The sequence below is a fragment of the Pieris brassicae genome, chromosome 7 (genome assembly GCF_905147105.1).
Source record: "Pieris brassicae chromosome 7, ilPieBrab1.1, whole genome shotgun sequence".
Lineage (NCBI taxonomy): Eukaryota > Metazoa > Arthropoda > Insecta > Lepidoptera > Pieridae > Pieris > Pieris brassicae.
Genome location: NC_059671.1, coordinates 11,971,316 through 11,989,677, shown reverse-complemented (window position 1 = coordinate 11,989,677; position 18,362 = coordinate 11,971,316). Strand labels below are relative to the sequence as shown.

The 18,362-nt window shown below is 34.2% G+C and overlaps 1 protein-coding gene across 1 annotated transcript in view; it reads left to right on the top strand.

The window, feature by feature from the left end:
- Positions 1 to 18,362, top strand: part of LOC123712330 (leucine-rich repeat and immunoglobulin-like domain-containing nogo receptor-interacting protein 3) — a 101,547-nt gene that overhangs the window by 51,783 nt on the left and 31,402 nt on the right. The window contains exon 3 of the mRNA XM_045665355.1: positions 14,381 to 14,416. The gene's annotated coding sequence lies outside the window, so the exon portion shown is untranslated. The remainder of the gene's footprint in view (positions 1 to 14,380; positions 14,417 to 18,362) is intronic.

Here is an 18,362-nt window from a genome sequence, read left to right as displayed (position 1 = left end):
ATAGTTTTAAACTTGCACATAGCGAGAATCGGGTTAACCAGAAAGTTGTTGGCAGTTTCAGCAGAAGAGAACTCAACGGTAATTTTATTACGTCCTACATTTTTTTACACCACCGTGTATGACAGAACTAATTTTGTACTTATGCATAAACTGACCGAATGTAATAGCACGTAACGAGGCTCCAGAAGATGGGTCCTCTACTTCCCGGGAAACTTGGACAATGAATGGACCTTTATCATCATTAGAGTACGATCGCGGGCCATTGGAAAAGGAGGGGTGGACATATAGGTGTTGAACAGACGGGTTCGCCTGAGTGGGATCCGTAATTGTTTTTTTAAAGGAAGGCATATTTCTCTCCTCACCTTGTCGTTTGCGAGACGTAGAAAAGGTTCCCGGGTCGTGAGGTTCGGGGTCAGGATCCATTTTACTGGAACTGCAGCGACTATATAAGTTTAAATTTTATACTTTACCAGCACCAATAGGGTTAGTTTTGTGAAGATAGAACAATAACAACTATTTTAGCTTTGGAAAATCACAGAAACACCGGAAAAACGAACTAAATTCTCACTGACACGTGCGTCAACCATCCACAACCCATTAACGATCTTTCCTGTCTCCAAAGTGACGTCAATTGTCAATTAAGAAAACATTATATGTCTAATGCGTCAAATGTCAACGGGAAATGTTTCTACCAATAACGCTTATATCAAATCCATGCAAGACGAGATATACGACGAATAACTTATAATTCACTTAGGGGGATACAAAGCTCTTTAAAGAAATAAAACAGAATAATGTAAAGGTAATATTTCTATCCTCTGTGGTAATAGACAATTATAGTCGTAGTTCGAAAAACACGCAACGGGAAACTCGACAACCACATCGAATGAAAGAGCGATTGGATTAATATCATTCGTTCAGTCGGTCAATTGAATCGTTTAGTGGTTTCCGCGATCTATTTTCTAGATAAATTATGTGGACATTTAACTCAAGACATTTCTAATGAATGAACGAAGAGTTATTGTTATCGTCTTTTAAATTGCCTCAAATAAAAGGCATTACTATATTTAAACGACATTACTGAAAATAGCTTACTGAATGTTGGATTTTTTGATTTGGATTTGATTTCACTAAAACTTGTTAAAGTTGTAGAGGAAAACATTGTTAGAGAGTCTAAAACCCGATAATGGACGGGGCGTGTCAGACACAAAATTGTTAATTATTTATTTACTTATAGCTGCACCAACAAGGCCACAAGTTTTACAAATTAGAACTAATACGTGGTCACTATAATAGCGGATGGCGTGACAAAGAAAATACAATACAAACTTATACAGACGATCAAAAATATTAACAAATAAATGACGCTAAGAACAAGGGTGGTTATGTTAAAAGTTATAATATATATGTTTAACCTGTATTGAAGTACTACAATTTTAAGCTATTATAAAAGCTAATACACGATCTCTAAAGGAGTGGAATTCCTCATCCAAATTCCGCCACGTTCTTCGCTATTCTTTTCTTAATCATCTTCTTAGATTTGGTGCGAGTTTTTTTTTGCTCACTCGGGCCATTCTAAGATGAGTTTTTGACTTATCTGCCTTTACCAACGCGGCCAATATCAGATTTAACTTTGTGTGATATCACGATTATTATCATGATACTAGCGGACCAGTCAGACGTTGTCCTGTCATAACTATGAATATTAGTTTTGAATTTTGGTATAATAACTAAAAAATGTTTCGGAAACAAAGTGTTAATTATATATTATGTATTATTATAATGCTTTATGATAAACGACATTCTTTGTATGTTTTTCTGGCGCGTATTTAAATAGTTTCGTAAGTATTCCAACACGGAAGCAGGCGACATATACCTAACGTAAAAAACCAAAAAAATTCCACAAACAATTAGCGACTGTAATTATTTTATATGTAATTCTATCAATATAATAACTCCGATCGAATCACATATTTTAAACGATATTCATTTTTCTTACATCCTCTTTGACGATATTTGCAGCACGCATTATGTCAATGTTATATCAAATGCCATAAGGTTACATGAAAAAAGTTTAAATTGTAAAGGCGCTATGCATTTAAAAAAATTGCTATCTCAACAAAAATATTATTAAATTTTCTAATTTTCCGCGCAATTTTTCCTTTTTTTCTTTTATAAGAACTTCCTGACAGTAACATACACAACAAAAAAAGAATTAGCGAAATCGGTCGGGCGTTCACGCGTGATTTCGTGACCAAGGAAATAGGGATTCATTTTTGTATATATAGATAGATAGATTTCATTAGATATATACGGCATAATGATAAGCACACAGTTTCAACCCGCATTGAACTAGCGCGGTTGGATTCATTTCATTCGTTCGGATGGAATTGTTTAGTGGTTATTGCGGAGTTAACTTTGCTTGAGATAGACTAGTATTGCAGTTTTATTGTAGCTTTATAACCGCTTATACAGGTTATCCAATGTGCACTGTATTTTTATTTTTATTCGTTTCACGAGTGTTAATTCTGCAGTGGCGTTATGTAGCTAATCAAGAAAATGGTACGGACGAGGAGAACACACAGATTTGTTTGAATCTGAGTCAACTGTCTTTAATCGTTTAAAACAAGACTTCTAAAATAAAATTACGCTGGACTAACAAAAACTGGAACCTAACATATTTATGGGCTCTTAAAACTAAGTGACACATCTATTACCTATAATATGAGTGAAGTCGACTTATTGTTCATTCTGGGAAGTAACAAGAAAAATACAATTTATGAATCTAACTAAAGGGCCCATTAATTACTACCATAACTGCCGTCGTACAATTTATTGGCTACAGGTGTTAATGATTGTTAACATTTAGTTTGCGCTTCTAATTATCAACTATATATATGTAACTTAACCAATGTTATGTTACATAGCCATTACGTAATTACATTCAGTATATTCACAAAGTACTTACTGTGGACCATTAGACAACGTATTAACTCAATTTCATGAAATATAGATCTTCATTTGATATACACAATCGATAAATGCATAATGGCCAGCTTAGAGATCATTCATTCGATGATAATTTTCATTTAGTATTCATACGATGAACATTTGAACTAAGATCTGGGAATGGTTTGAACCTTGCGTTATTTGAAAAAGGAACTCTTGGGATGACTTTTGCTATGAATTAGTTCTAATATTTTAGTCTGTTTAATTTGTTGATATTAACTAAATACATTTTAGTAATCTTGTAAAATACAAACCATAGAAAACTTTGTAAAATACATTGAAGTAATTTCAGGTTTTTACACTCAGACAAATAAAAAGAAATGTAACAACCACTTCGGATTAATGTAATTATAGTATTTTGCAGTTATTTAATATTTATTCAAATAGTGTTAATGATATTTCTATGTTAATAACTTAATTATGATTTTCAGAGAAGTAGAATATATCATTCTAAGAACTATGTATATGTGTATGCCGTGAAATACATAATTTTAAGGAGTTTATGTCTTGCTTTGTAAGTTCGCGTGAGGTGAGATGCGAAAAATATGATTTTTTATTTGGACAACAAATACATGAGATAACAAAAATATTGACGTACGTGTGAAAATCGGTGCTGAAATGTAAGGTCCTGCACCCTCTACCGCATTTACCATGGAACGTGTTCAGAGGAGTTGTTCGGACTAATACTGCTGGTTTCATCATCGGACGCGAGGCAGAATATGAAATTCCACCATTATCTCATCCACAGCCATCGTTCCACGACTGAGCAAGGACTGACAAGGACATATATTACACACAGATTTTGTCGCACCACTATGTGGAACCCGCTGCCTCCTGCCCGTATGCCTCTTTTTCTATAAAATAAAAAAGATACGGTAATGACCAGTGACATCAAGTTCAAAAAACAGTAATATGATGAAAAGACACGGACAAACTGTCCTTAGTTGCAGTGCAGTTGACCAATTACAATCAATTGGAATACTTGCTTTGGAGGGTGAAAATGCCCTCCAGATCCTCGCATGAAAGTCACAAGTTCTAAGTTAGGTAAGTTTTAGAAAAGTTCAAGAGAGAAGAGCTCCTAACTGTCAATTTCATGGCTTTGAAATTGGAGTTAGCGACGGAATGCTCTTGTCTTTGAATCTCATTCTAAACCCGTAGCTGTTATTTATGTATATTTATTTAGATAACTTCGTAACATTTGTAGAAAAACAAATAAAATGTATTATAATACATAATAATTATAAGGCAACAGGTAACAAAGAAATATGATGGTCTAAAAAATTATAGAATCACCAACCAACGATTGGGCAGGATAGGATACGGTTAAGAAATATTTATGCAGAAGAGTTTTAAAACACGTTAGGGAGGTAGCCAAACGTACGGAGTCAGGCGGCGTATTCGACAACTTAATAGCGGAGATCCTAAACGAATTGCCTAAGAATAGATAGCTATGAGATCTAATTTCCAAAAAGCATCTATTAAAGGAGCGTATAATATAGTTATAAGGACCTGAGAATTTGAATTCATTTTTTTAAATATTTATTGTCTATCTTCTTCACTAAGACATTTACGCATTGAAGCAATGTCTGATACAAATAGATTTTCAGTTTCCGCGTATTTTAAATAGAAAAAGCGGAATATGGGCTTTCATTTCGGTGAATTGTGTTTTCCTGTGGCGTAGCAACATGGAACAACTTGTCATGTGTACTTTTAATTATCGACAATCTACATGCAATTCTGTTTGTGTGATATTAATCTTAATTTGTGTTATCTAAAAGACGCTCAATGGAAATAGTGTTGTCGAAACCATAAAATTTAAACATACCATTTATTACTAACAGAGAAAATAATAATAATCAAGAGTGTCATGTATGTGTTGAGGTTGTAACAGGCCCTGGTTCAGCATTATGGAACCCGACAGCTCCACATCTAGTTATTCTGCCAGAGACCACAACAGTTAGTTTGCGTCTCAAACGCAATAAACACAAATAATGTTATGTGTATTTGTTAAATTTTAGCTCTCGAACATCACACATGGTAAAATGTGGACAATCAGAATCTTTCAAAATGATATAAAAAAAGGATATACACGTGTGAAAATGATATCACAGTATAAGATGGCAAAAGATCAATGCCTCACAGTAGTGCGAGTAGCCCGCAATACACGCTCAACTCCCAAGGAGACTTTTTGTATCCAGGTCGCATGGGTTCTCCAAGCGTCTGCTCATCAATGTAAATACATAAATAGCAGTTAGGTAGGAATATAACAAGGCAGAGGAGAAAATATATAATAATTCTAAATAGTTAAGGATGTATAAAAATAGTTTTCAAAATAAAAAAAACATATGCATTCCTCACGGAGCTTACGAAAATGCTTTAAGAATTGGGCCTCTTTAGGATCACTCCAATTAAATCTAACGCACAGCGCTAACCAGATCCAAACGAGTAGCTCGCAATATCGCAGTGCAATATTCACGAGAGGACTGTTTGGGTTGAAGTTGTCGCTTGGGCACGTTATCAGCAAATTATGTCTGGTTAGCGTCGACGATTTTCTGTATCTTAACAGCCAGTTTTGTTATTATAATATTGTGATAGAATATCTATGTGCGAATCTCATCCCTGAGGTTGTAGGTTCGAAACTCCGGCTGTGCACCAATGGACTTTCTATATGCGCATTTAAAATTCGCTCGAACGTTGAAGAAAAACATCGTGAGGAAACCGGCTTGCCTTGGATCCAAAAAGTCGACGGCGTGCGTTACGTACAGGAGGCGGATCACCTACTTGATCAAATTATCAAGAAACAGATACAGAAATCTGAGGCCCAGACTTAAAAAGTTGTATCGCCACTGTTTTTTTTTAATTCAACGGCTTCAACGTGAACGACTTCTATGTGAATTGCTTATGTCATGACATTTATTAATAAGCCAGATGCTGTAACGTGCCTTTTATGATTGTAAATTTAGTAGTAAGCTACACAGAATGAACTTAATACCATTCATACATCAATGTAGCACATAAAACGCTAAGTACATACATATACTTTTTACTGGTGCCGTAAAAAATCCGAATAGCCCAAAGCCTTCGTAATGTTTCATGTCTGATCTAAACCAAATGTAAATAATTTATGTAACGGCGGGCGAGAGATTTTATATAATTACGTATAACAATTGCGTATATAAATAGAGGTTATAAAGCGTATTTTTATGTAAGACCTATTTTGCGCGATAAAATGGTTTTGTGAATTACATAGGTACTGTGTGTTAGTTTTGAAAGCTAATGTAAGCGATTATTTCCATACAAACTATAATTTTTTTATAATAATAATAAAAAATTTATTCATGACATACGTTGTGACGAAATTCATATATCGCTAGTCCCCACACTAGGGAGTCCCAGTGTTGTAACTAATAACAATTAGTCAGTGTTTAAAACTTTTTTGAGAAAAAGTAGGTTTAGGTTTAGTTGTAAACTACTCAAACACAAGTCTTATAAAAGATTAAGTACTTTGAATGTGTGAGTGTGTGTGTATTTGAGAGTGTAGCCAAGACTTGTTTTAATTAATAAAACGCAACAGGTCTGGACGCACATCTAATGATAACTGATACCGCCCACATACTAAATACCAGTCGAATTGGTTCGGAGATACTTCTGTGGGTATCGTGCTTCGGTGGTTGGGTCCTTCTGGAGATTCCTTTCTATGTGCGAGAGACTTTCAAACGCAACTTCGTGACAGAAAACCGGGTGTCATTTAACTTTTAAGACAGCCTATGACGCATGTCAGAGAAGAAGACAGATAGACGCGGACATTTTATTTATGACGGCCTACAGGTTAGGGTGAGGCGTCACTCAATACATCAATTTATTGAAATTAAGCTATATTTCAATATATATCCATTCTTACCCAACTTCGCATATAGACTCGCCTATCACAACGAATTTTATCTTATTTCGGCCATACAATGCGCATAGGCGATGAGAAATTGGAGCAACTGATCTTGGTGAGTAACACAGAATACAAAAAATCACGTGGCCGATGCCAACCAGATGGACCGATAGAGACCGATAGATAGAGAACCAGGTGATAATTGATCATAATGTTCTTACTGTGAATTAACTACATAGCCTATCTCAATAATTTAATTAATATTATTACGTCGCAATAATCAAAACATTCCTGCTATCGAGAGCCCGCACTTACTCTATCGGCTCTTGTAATTAATCTTAAGATATATACAGTCTCAAGGAGTTATTATACATATACTTAATCCACACTTAACTACAAACATTTAAAAATCAGTGGCGCTTTTACCTTTTTAGGTCTGGGTCTCAGAATTATGTATATAATTCATGATCATTTATCAATCTAATAGGCAAGTAGGTGATCAGGCTCCTGTGTTTGACACACGCTGGCGGATTTTTGGTTCATGGCAAGCCGGTTTCGTCACGGTGTTTTTCTTTATCGTTCAAGCGAAGTAAGTACGTTGCTGCACAGCCGAGGAACGAACTTACGATTTCCACCTTAGACCTCGACCTGAGAGTCGCACGCCAACATTGCTCTACTGCAAGCATACAAAACGTATGACAATTCATGCTTTATCGCGCGCAACTAGCCGTAATTTCTTTTTTATTTGTTACTATTTACATTGAACGTCAATATTATTAACACATACAATATACAAAAACGTGTTTTAGGTAACATACTTTCTCGAATAATTATTATATTTTTAGTCTATTTAAATTACTAAACTGTTTAACGGTTACACCTAGATTTACGAATGAATTCCTGTAGCTGAGTTTCAAAATTCAACTCGTATAATCTCGAAGCTGTAGAAACCACCACCATGTGGAACCAACTCCCAACTGAGGTATTTCCGAACCAATTCGACTGAGGGGCCGTTCAAGTATTACGTAAGCAGATTTACTGCAATTTATCCCCCCTCCTCTTGTCAGTAAAAATAAGCAAAGCACTCGAAAATATATAATAGTTCATAAACGTATTAATTTGTATTCGTTTTCAAGCATAGACAATGTGTAAAAAGGTCAATCATTACTGTTAACGTAATCAGCGAATAAGAAAATCAAAGATTATAGTGCTTAATATATTTTAATATATTTAAATTATTTAACTGCTTTACGGTTTCTAGAATATTTTTCTATTAGACACCTTTATGTTACCTATATTAGTAATATTAGAACATATTTCCTGTTCTAATGAAGGTCTAGCATAGAGCATCTAGGGTTGTTCACTTAACATCAACTGAAAACATTCATATATTTCTTTACCTGTCACAAATGCATGAACGTAATACAACAGTAACAATTTATTAATCAAGGGAAACAAAATAAATTACATTCTAAGTTGGTAAACAGAATGCGTGGCGTTATTTCGTGACCGGGAAAAATAAAACGTAGACACACGACAAATGAATAAATGGTACCAGCCTTGAAACAAAACATGCTATAATTATGGTAACACTACCTTTTATCGTGGGTTTCTGATATTATTTGATTAACTCCTTGGGTGGAAATGGGAAAATTCTAAACTAATTCATTCTAAAGTGGTCTTTCGTCTCTTTCTGACAAAGTATGTATAAAAAGAGACAGGTGATGAGGATGTGATTCAATTGGTTTACTATTTATAAATTATAATTCAAAACAATACTCGTAATCATGCTCTGTTTCACGATCCTCACATCGACCACTGCTCTTAATTTAAGTCTTGACATGAAATTAGAGGAGTATTAAGAATATCCATAGCGCTAAATCATTTGCACATACACACTCTCACGTACATACCCTCGCTTTCACACCGTCACGCAGCTCAGCTGAATTAGACGTATTTATATTGTACATAATAAATATTTAAAGCATGCATGTATTATTATGTATTCCATCTTTGGCTATATGTTTAGTTTAATTTTTGTTGTATATAATTTATCTTAGGTGTAGAATTACGACACCAATAATTAATGTAGAGTAAATGGTACATTTCTCCGGTAGTAAAAATATAAAATCGTTTTAGTAGTTTATTCGGGCCATACAATGCGCAGAGACGATGAGAACTTGGAGAAACCGATCGTGCTGGGTAACACAGAAGGCAAAAGTTCACGTAACTGTTCACCAACCAGATGGACCGATGGAGTATAGACGCGTCGTCCTCAAAACTGTACACTGTCATAAGAGAGGCGCTGGACTGAAACCGGTGGAAACAGAAAGTTCGCTCTAGATGCTTCTTTGCTGACCACGATGCTCAGACATGAGCTACCGATATAAAAAAATATTTAAAATTATTTACACTATTTTAAGCGTATAATATGCTTTGAAGCGGAACTAAGTTTTATAGTACTTTAGATTTATATTTTGATAATAGTAAAGTTATTAAGCAAGATTCATCATGATGGCAAATCGCTGCTACTTCTTAGATATATTTCCGATCATGACAACTTAGGAAGAATACCAAGCTTGTTCTGTACAAAACTCTTCTGCGACCAGTTCTCACTTATGGTTCTGAAAGCTGGCCCCTTAGTAAGAAAGACGAGACTTCTCTCCTTATTTTCGAGCGGAAGATTCTTTGGTCCTGTTTGCGACGACGGTGTTTGGCGTATCGAAACAATAGGGGTTCGCAATTGGAAGCGGGGAGCACTGGATAGATTGCGATGGCGAAGTGTACTTGAGCTAAGGCGGCCCACAAGGAGCTGTATAACCATTGATGATGATGATGATTGAGTAAGTTTCAGTATCGAATATGTTAACTGAAAGAATTGTATTTCAATAATGAACGACACTCGTGATAAGGTTGTGAATTAAGGAACGAGTCTTATTCTAGAACACCAAACAAATTTAAATCTAGAGATTTCCTACACAGCTCCATAATTGTCAGCACTCAAGAACATAAAGTGTTATGTAAATATTATATTATTAATTTAAAACTATATAGAAAGGACCAAGGGTAAGGTGAAAAGGGCACCCCAAAAGGTGGATAGAAGGAACAGAAGCGTTGGCAGGAAGCGAATGGAGAAAGAAAAGAAGTTACAGACAGATTATTTGGAAAAAGCTGGAGGAGGCCTTTTCGACTTGGAAATTAAACGGCCTTTTGTTAATATTACGAATCTATAGAACAACCAAGCCTATAGATACCCTCTTTAGTGGATGTAGTATTTTTCTAACGTCAGATCCAATGTAATATCAACCATTAAGCAACGAATATCACACAATTTAATGTCACATTTCTCATCTAACAGAATATAAACCATTTAATTTAATAGATAAATTGCAAGAAATTAATTCTCATACTCGACTCCAGAGATATTTTAAAACCGTGAAATAGACACTCAAGCTCGAGTTATGGTCATGGCATTTGAAATAAAACGCTACATTATGATGTAATAAAAGAATAGCGTATGAAATACGTTATTGTTCACGAGAGTATCATATTTCTTGAGAAATACATGGGATAAAATGTTTTACGCTTTTAATTTAATTTAGAATTTTGGAGTTTATTTGCATGCTGACTGCACCGTGGTTTAACATACATTCAGCAGTTTTCAGGAGTTATATGAAGCTTTACAACCGATCCCAAAATACGCTAAACGGTATTAACAATAATATTTGAAGTGAAACTTCTTTATCGGCGTTGGAAAGAAATCTACCGTCACATTTTTTTTACCACGGCTGATTCGAAGCCATTAATAACAAATATACATAATAACGATAACAATAATAGTAATAAAGCTATTACAATTAATGTACCATGAAGGTAACATGATAAAATTGTATTATTTTTATTCATGTCTATGATTATTAAAGCCTCTTGTTAAACTTTATCCAATTTTATTTTATTTAACCTATTTCTGTAAAGTTACATATAGTAGATCATTTTTTGAAAAATAGGGTCATAAAAAATTCACCTTTTGCGTGTGTACACTAGTACACGCACGCATTTTTTTATATGTATTATTATTTACAACAGTTCTCGCCACCACTATGAGGAAAAAGCTGCCAACTGAAGTATTCCTATACCAAATTGACAGGGTCTTGAGGGCGTCGTTGCCATCTCGTTTGTCCTTTCAGAACGCGTTTTCACCAAAACTCACCGAAATCCAGACTGACCATTTTGGTAATCGAGCTAGGTCTGGGTATCCATACTCACACTTTGAAATCGAGTTTCGTGTAGTTTTTAATATTTTTTATTTTATTTTATCATCAGGTTTACGTTTGCCTATATGTTAGATATTTTATAAATAAGTAAATACATTATTGAAAGTTAATTAACTTATTTATTATATTTTCGCTGCTTATTCAAATAATTTGAGACTTGAATTATCAAGATAGATCCACTTAAGTTCCACTCCGCAGCATTTTAAATTACTATAAAGGATATGAAATCATATACAGTAACAAATTTTTCTAATAACTTATTTTTCCTTACCTATATATTATACATATAGCATTTATACATAAAATAAAACAATTTACATAGATAATATGCACTTATACTTGATTTCAATAAGTCCTTTGAATATGCCAAATTCGATCCAAATCTTGTTAACATTGAACCTCCAATAGCTCCTTTGATACGAGGCTTTGCTCTGGGAGCATCAATAGTTGGTGAATTTCAATGAGACGATAAATTAAATTGATGTAATGATTAAATGGTTTTTTATTTATTTGGTAATTCTACAGCGAAGATAAATTATATATAATAAAAATATATTAAAGATGTATCCAGAGATGGAATACATATTTACTAGAAGGTTCAAACATTATTCAATACATTTAACTAAGTAATACCTAATTGGACTGTATTGTGTGATAGTGTGAAAGAGAAGGTATGTATGTGAAGGTGTGTGTATGGCTATAGATATTTTTAATGGTCGAATTTTGAATTTCGAGAAAAAAAAACACGCGTTCGAAGCTTTTGTGGCATAACAAGATAAAAATCTTTTAAACTTTTTCATTCTACGTTTGTAGAAAAACTGAAATGTTGACTGCAGTGTATCGGTTTTTGGTGACGGTGTGCGAGCACATACTAAAAATCTACGCTCATCATTTTTCCCTAACGCGCCAAAAGACTTTAACCTCAAAAAAAATATAAATGTGGACGTGAAATCTATATATATATATATATATAAATGAAGCCCTATTAAACCAAAGCGGAAAATTATAACATTTAAGAATACTTAATATATGATAATAATGAATTTTCTTACGATAGCATTTTTTTTCGCAGTGCATAGCTCTTTTACAATTCAAACTTTTTTCATGTCTTTTATAGCGTTTGACATAACATACAGTCGCTAATTTTTTGTGGCATTAATCTTGAAAATCCATGTTTTCACATGACCAGTTATGTATATTTCGCATGTTCCTGTGTCGGAATACCAACAAAACTATTTATATACGCGTCAGAAAAGCAAACAAAGAATGTTGTATATCATAAAGCAAGGACAACGTGTGTCGGGTACGCTAGTATATGTATAATAAAAAAGTCCTTACATTTTCATACATATTTAGCATTGGCGTGGGCTTTAGTGATTTATTATTATGTTATATGATAAAACGGTGTATTTAAACGAAAAGTATTTTTGCCAATCATAAGCTCTCTGTAACTTACAATAACGACAGACGTTTTGCATGCCTCTAGTACTCCTAAGTATAATTGATATGTATTTGTGATGAACAGTATTGAATTCAGGTTATAAAAGTAATGTTTTTCTTCGTTAATTTGTTCATTCCGAAAAATTCCAACACGTGTTCCAACTTGTTTTTATTGAAATACCTCTGAAGGTTTAATTTATTCGGATCTACTGTTTCTAAAGTTTATTTTCGAGTTTTTTGAATATATAACAAACGCCAATAAGATATTTTAATCTAAATTCTAAAATTGGTTAGTAACGTTTATGTAAATAATTACGACATTTAGAGTTAATGCCATCGTGTTCAACGACGTCAAATTGACACAGATTGTAATATTGCTTTTTTTACAGCTTTTTGAAGTGAAACTTCTTTATTGGCGTTGGCGAAAATTACCGTCACATTTTTGGGTTACGCGTCACATTTTTCCGTTACGTGCCATCTTTTTCTTGTTCATACCACGGTTGATTTGAAGAGATTCGAGGGCATTAATAACAAACATATATAATAACCATAACAATGATAGTAATAAATCTATAACGATTAATAAAATTCTGCAATAATCTTAGTAGTAATAAGGTAAAATGAAATAATTGTATTATTTGTATTCATGTCTATGATAATAAAACACTTTGGTTAAATTTATCTAATTTTATTTTATTTATCCAATTTATGTAAAGTTGCATATATTAGATAATTTTTCGAAAAATAAGGTCATAAAGAAGTTCCACTTCGTGTGTACACTAGTACACGCACACATTTTTATTTATCATATAAATCTTTTGTCACGAAGTTAGTCTTTGAAAAGTTCCGCTTGATGTTTAGCAGGCACCGCTCAATCCTTTTAGCTGTGCGAGTCCATGGTGACCGGTATGTACGTGCAATAATGGCGAATAAACCGTAGAACTTGTGCTTATACATTGCCCTATATTCGCACTGTCCGAGACACGACAACAAACACAGATGACAATAGACCGTAACGACCTGCAACACATCTGAACAAAGCACAGACCGTGCCTGGAACAGTTCTGCGATAAAATTATGAAATATGTGAGACAAACAAAAATTTAAGACCGGGTCTTGCAAGCAATTGCGCCCCGACTCGCCCATGAATATTGTAAATAATAATGACCGATGTTGCCCGGGCGTATCGCAATATACGCACACAACAGTTTGATTTTATTTTATCTATCTTTTTAGCAATATAAGAGACGGAAAAGGGTCTAGGGAAGACACAATGGCAGGAGAGTAGAATCAAGCAATTGGCGTTCATGTAATGTTTAAAGCGCTTGCACCTAATTAACTAATAAAGCTCAAATGTGGGGGCCAACCACATGGAGTACTGTTCTCGCCTCTAGGTGGAAGCTCCCCAGTTCCAGCTCCTTTCACTTCATTCTTTCGGTCGTTCAACAACTGAGCGTTACCTATATGAAACCAATTGCCCACTGAAGTATTCCCAAAACATTTCGACTTAGGGTGCTTCAAGAAAATAGCGTACAAATTCTTAAAAGGTCGGCAACGCACTCGCGAGCCCTTTGACACTGAGAGTGTCCATGAGCGGTATCACTTAACATCAGATGAGTTTTGCTCGCTGCTGTACTACATTTTTAAAGCCAACAAAGCCACTTACGTTGACCAAATATGACTTATTAACTACTTGTTTATATCGTAAATATAATGGGATTAGATACAATCCTGTTCAAAGAATGGGGATCAAATAATATATTTTTTGTTTCAGAAAATATGAAGTCACGACTCGATGTACATTAAAAAGGTGAGGTTAGTTAGTTAAAATTGTATTTACACGCTTTTTCTTTGATATTAAGCAAACGCTTCAGCTACATAACATTAATAATACCAGTTATGAAAATTACCATATTTTTATTACGGAAGGCATTACCAACCGTAATGATATCCAACCCATGTCAACACCAACTTCTACCAAGTGAATAACACGACCTGAATCGTGTATGAATTATGCACGATTTGGTGATTTGTTATCCCTTCATACAAGCAGACTATACCTCATATATGAGCAGTATTTTTACTGCCCTATTGGTATATAGGGTATCACCGTTTGATATGTAATGAGAACTTTGTCGATGTAAACAAATGACAAAGGTTAATAAATATTTAAATTGTGTGGACTTTTAGCGTGTATGGTAAAATAATTAAGCCTTATTTATACGTTACATGTTGTACATACAATTAAAATAAATATTATTTTTTCAAGTACCTCTATACAGTATAGGCTTCCTGCATTTGGCTCCATCTCTCTCTATCATGAGCATTTTTCTTCCAATTTTCGTCACCAGCTACTATGGTAGCTGAGCGCTTCTTATGAGCTCGTCAGCCCACCGTGCAAGAAGGCGACCTGTCTTTCAAACTTAAAATATATCCAAATTGGTAAACAATTATGAACGTTAGAGAAGAAGTTTAATTAATTATAAATTTACATTAACTAGCAGTTTGCAATTCAAGGGCATAGAGCGGGCAAGAAGAACGGCCAAGAAACTTTCCGCCACTCTTGTCAATCGCTAAGTTTTGAGTCATACAAATTGTATGAACTGGAGCAAATGAATCCCAAGGATTAGGATATTTTAAATATTCGTAAGATTTATAAAAAGTTTTTTTGATTAATTTACTTTTAACGAGAGTTTCAAATTTATTTAGTGATAATTCTCAAATTTTCCTTGGGAGTTTGTTGTAAAAACGAATACAATTTCCATATAAGGAGTGGTTTATCATCTGGAGCCTGGTTGGTCGTACACTCAAATTAGTTCCGTTTCATTTCCTTGTTGTCCTTTCCACTTATGAAATTGAAATTTACATATATCGTATTTATGTAGTATAAGCATAAAACTTTGATGTACTTGGATAATAATAATAATACACTATATTCTAATTCCAATACAAATATACAGGGTCGTCCAACTAGTGACGTCAATACTTTTTTTAGACTCCTCACACCTGGGGGTGTACAAAAATGTTGTGTGTTCCGCGATTTTTTGTAGATTTTGAGTTTTTTGTGTTATTTGAATGTTTTCTGTCAGCGAGGTTTCAAAAATTCATATCTTTTTTTGTTGTAGATATTTTGCAGTCTTTTTTCTGTGAAATCAGCTTCCTAAAATTAGTTAAAGCTACTCAAAAAAGGTATAAAAGTTAGAAGTTTCGTTTTTAGCTGGATTTGCTCAAACATTCGACGAAATACAAAAATAATTTTAGGTATTTTTTTGCTGGGTCAACGATCTGAAGAAGATACTTAGATACTTTTAAAATAAAATACTATGGACCGATTCGAAAGGACTGGAGTGTTTAACTTTCATAATTTTCATAGCTGGACCGGGTGACAAACTTTAGCGCTTTAGTGTCAACCTTTGGTCTGGGTTCCTAAATGGTGAGTTAATTGGACCCTTTAACAAACTGATTATTTCTAACTGAGGAATTTCAAATCGAGTATTATCTTATTATCCAGCAAGGCACTTGCGAGTCTTCTGGCAATCCTCCTCTGCATGGGCGGTGGCATGACTTAACATCAGGTGATGCCCGTTTGGGCTCGTTATTTATTTAGTTTTTAGTCTAATACGTAAACAAACACATATATACAAACACTGGCTACAATACTGATTTTTTTATTTATGTTTATTTTATTTTAATATGTACTGTTTTCAATTATATTTCTTTTAAATCGGTTATTAAATTCCTCTTTCCTTCTTCCCAAAAAAAAAAAACAATTTTTCCTTAGCCTTTCTATGATATAAAAGCTAGTGGGATACAAAACATAATCCGCATTTACCGGATATTTTGTCTGCATGAGTGATTTGTAGATACGATATATTGTAGGAAAATATTCCCTTTATTTGATATAGGGAAATAACAAAAGAGAATTTCGATTGAAACTCGCGTGATTGTCAGTTTATTGTGTACTAAATGGATCAGATGATAAGAATTATTAATACCCACTCCTAAAGAATGTATTATACCTAATATAGATTTATTAGGTTATGGATAAAAATTCTTCGGCAGGTTATCAGATCAAGCCTCAAACATTAGGTATTTATTTAGGTAACACAATATACACTTAAACGTCAAAAATAAATATATATTAAATGCTTCTAATTTTACATTTATTGCCAGTTCTCAAATCAAGGACGTAGAACGGAAGAGAAGAACTGGCAATAAACTCTCCGCTACTCTTTTTAATCGCAAAAGAGTTTTGTTTGACACAACGTTTGTAAGGAGCTGCAACCATTACACCATGTTCCACATGACATATTAAGTAATAAATAATAATAAAATATCTATACTATACTGAAGTATTTCTGAACCAATTCGACTTAGGGTCCTTCAAGAAAAGAGCGTACATATTGTTAAAAGGCCGGAAACGCACTCGCGAGAGTCACCCATCTGGCATTGAGAGTGTCCATGGGTGGTATCAGTTAACACCCCCCCCCCCCCCGTTTGGCCCTGTTCAAAATAAAAAATATGAATTCAATATTATTTTTTGAGGTGCTTTTTATGTAATGCCTATATAAATAAACACTCTTGGCTTAACTCTACAGTTAAGCCACAGCATATAGATCTCTATATAATTTAAACATATGAGTGTTTCATGAGTATAAATTATATATACGGTACCGAGTTCTCTTGTTTCGTAGTTTAACCCAGTTCTGAACAGATAATTAGTGAAATACTCAGCATAATTATGTCTATGATGATATATTATGTGAGATTGCATCTTAAACAAAATATTAATTCATTATAAGCTTTTGAATGTTTTGTCAGTTAAATATATAAAATAATATTTTTTTAAAACTATTCTTCAAAATATTATAGTCTTCTTACATAAACAGTAACTAACCTTCAAATGTAATAACTAAATAAATTATTAAAAAGGAGTCCCTTAAGTCTTGACTATGTATGCTGCCAGTATCTTTGCCAAGGTTCCGAAGATACTGGCACCATACATAGTCAAGACCCCCCCCCCCATAGCGTATATATAGCTAGAGTAATTCTTTGTCCGATGTTACTTCCAGCTCTTCGATATCTTTTAATGTCACCAAAAAAAGTATTTTTGTTCTCTCTTTATTGTTGTGTCTATTTTGTTGCATATCATTTGGCCAATCAAAATCAAGCGACTCGTTCGATTATTTTTATTATCAGGGCTCTTAAATCTTGCGTTATACATATGTACTTACGTTAATAGCAGTATAATTTCGTCAATTTGTAGCTAAACCATTTTTTAATGGCCCCTGTTCCATTAAAAAAATGGTTTAGACGGACGGGAGTCTCATCTAATGTTAAGTGATACCGCCGCCTATGTACATACATACATACATACATTGCCCGACGGCTCGCGAGTACGTTGCCGGCCTCTTAAGTATTGCCACGCCCTTTTCTTGAAGGATCCTAAGTCTAAATAGTTCGGAAATACTTCAGAATGCAGCTGGTTTCACTTTGTGATGGTGAGCGGCAAAAACTGTCTTAAAAAATCTCAGTTGTGGAACGACGAATGTCGAGGTGATACGGGTGGAATTATGTATTCTGCCTCAACATCCGATGATGACGCTCAGCTGCAGGTATTGATCCGAACATCTCCTCTGAAGACTGTCCATAGTAAATGCGGTAGAACATGCAGAGTGATCCCTCATCTCTACGCAACGCCAAGGGATACCGGCTCTTCCGTGCTGAGCACAAAGCCTCCAAAATGCTTAGCTTCC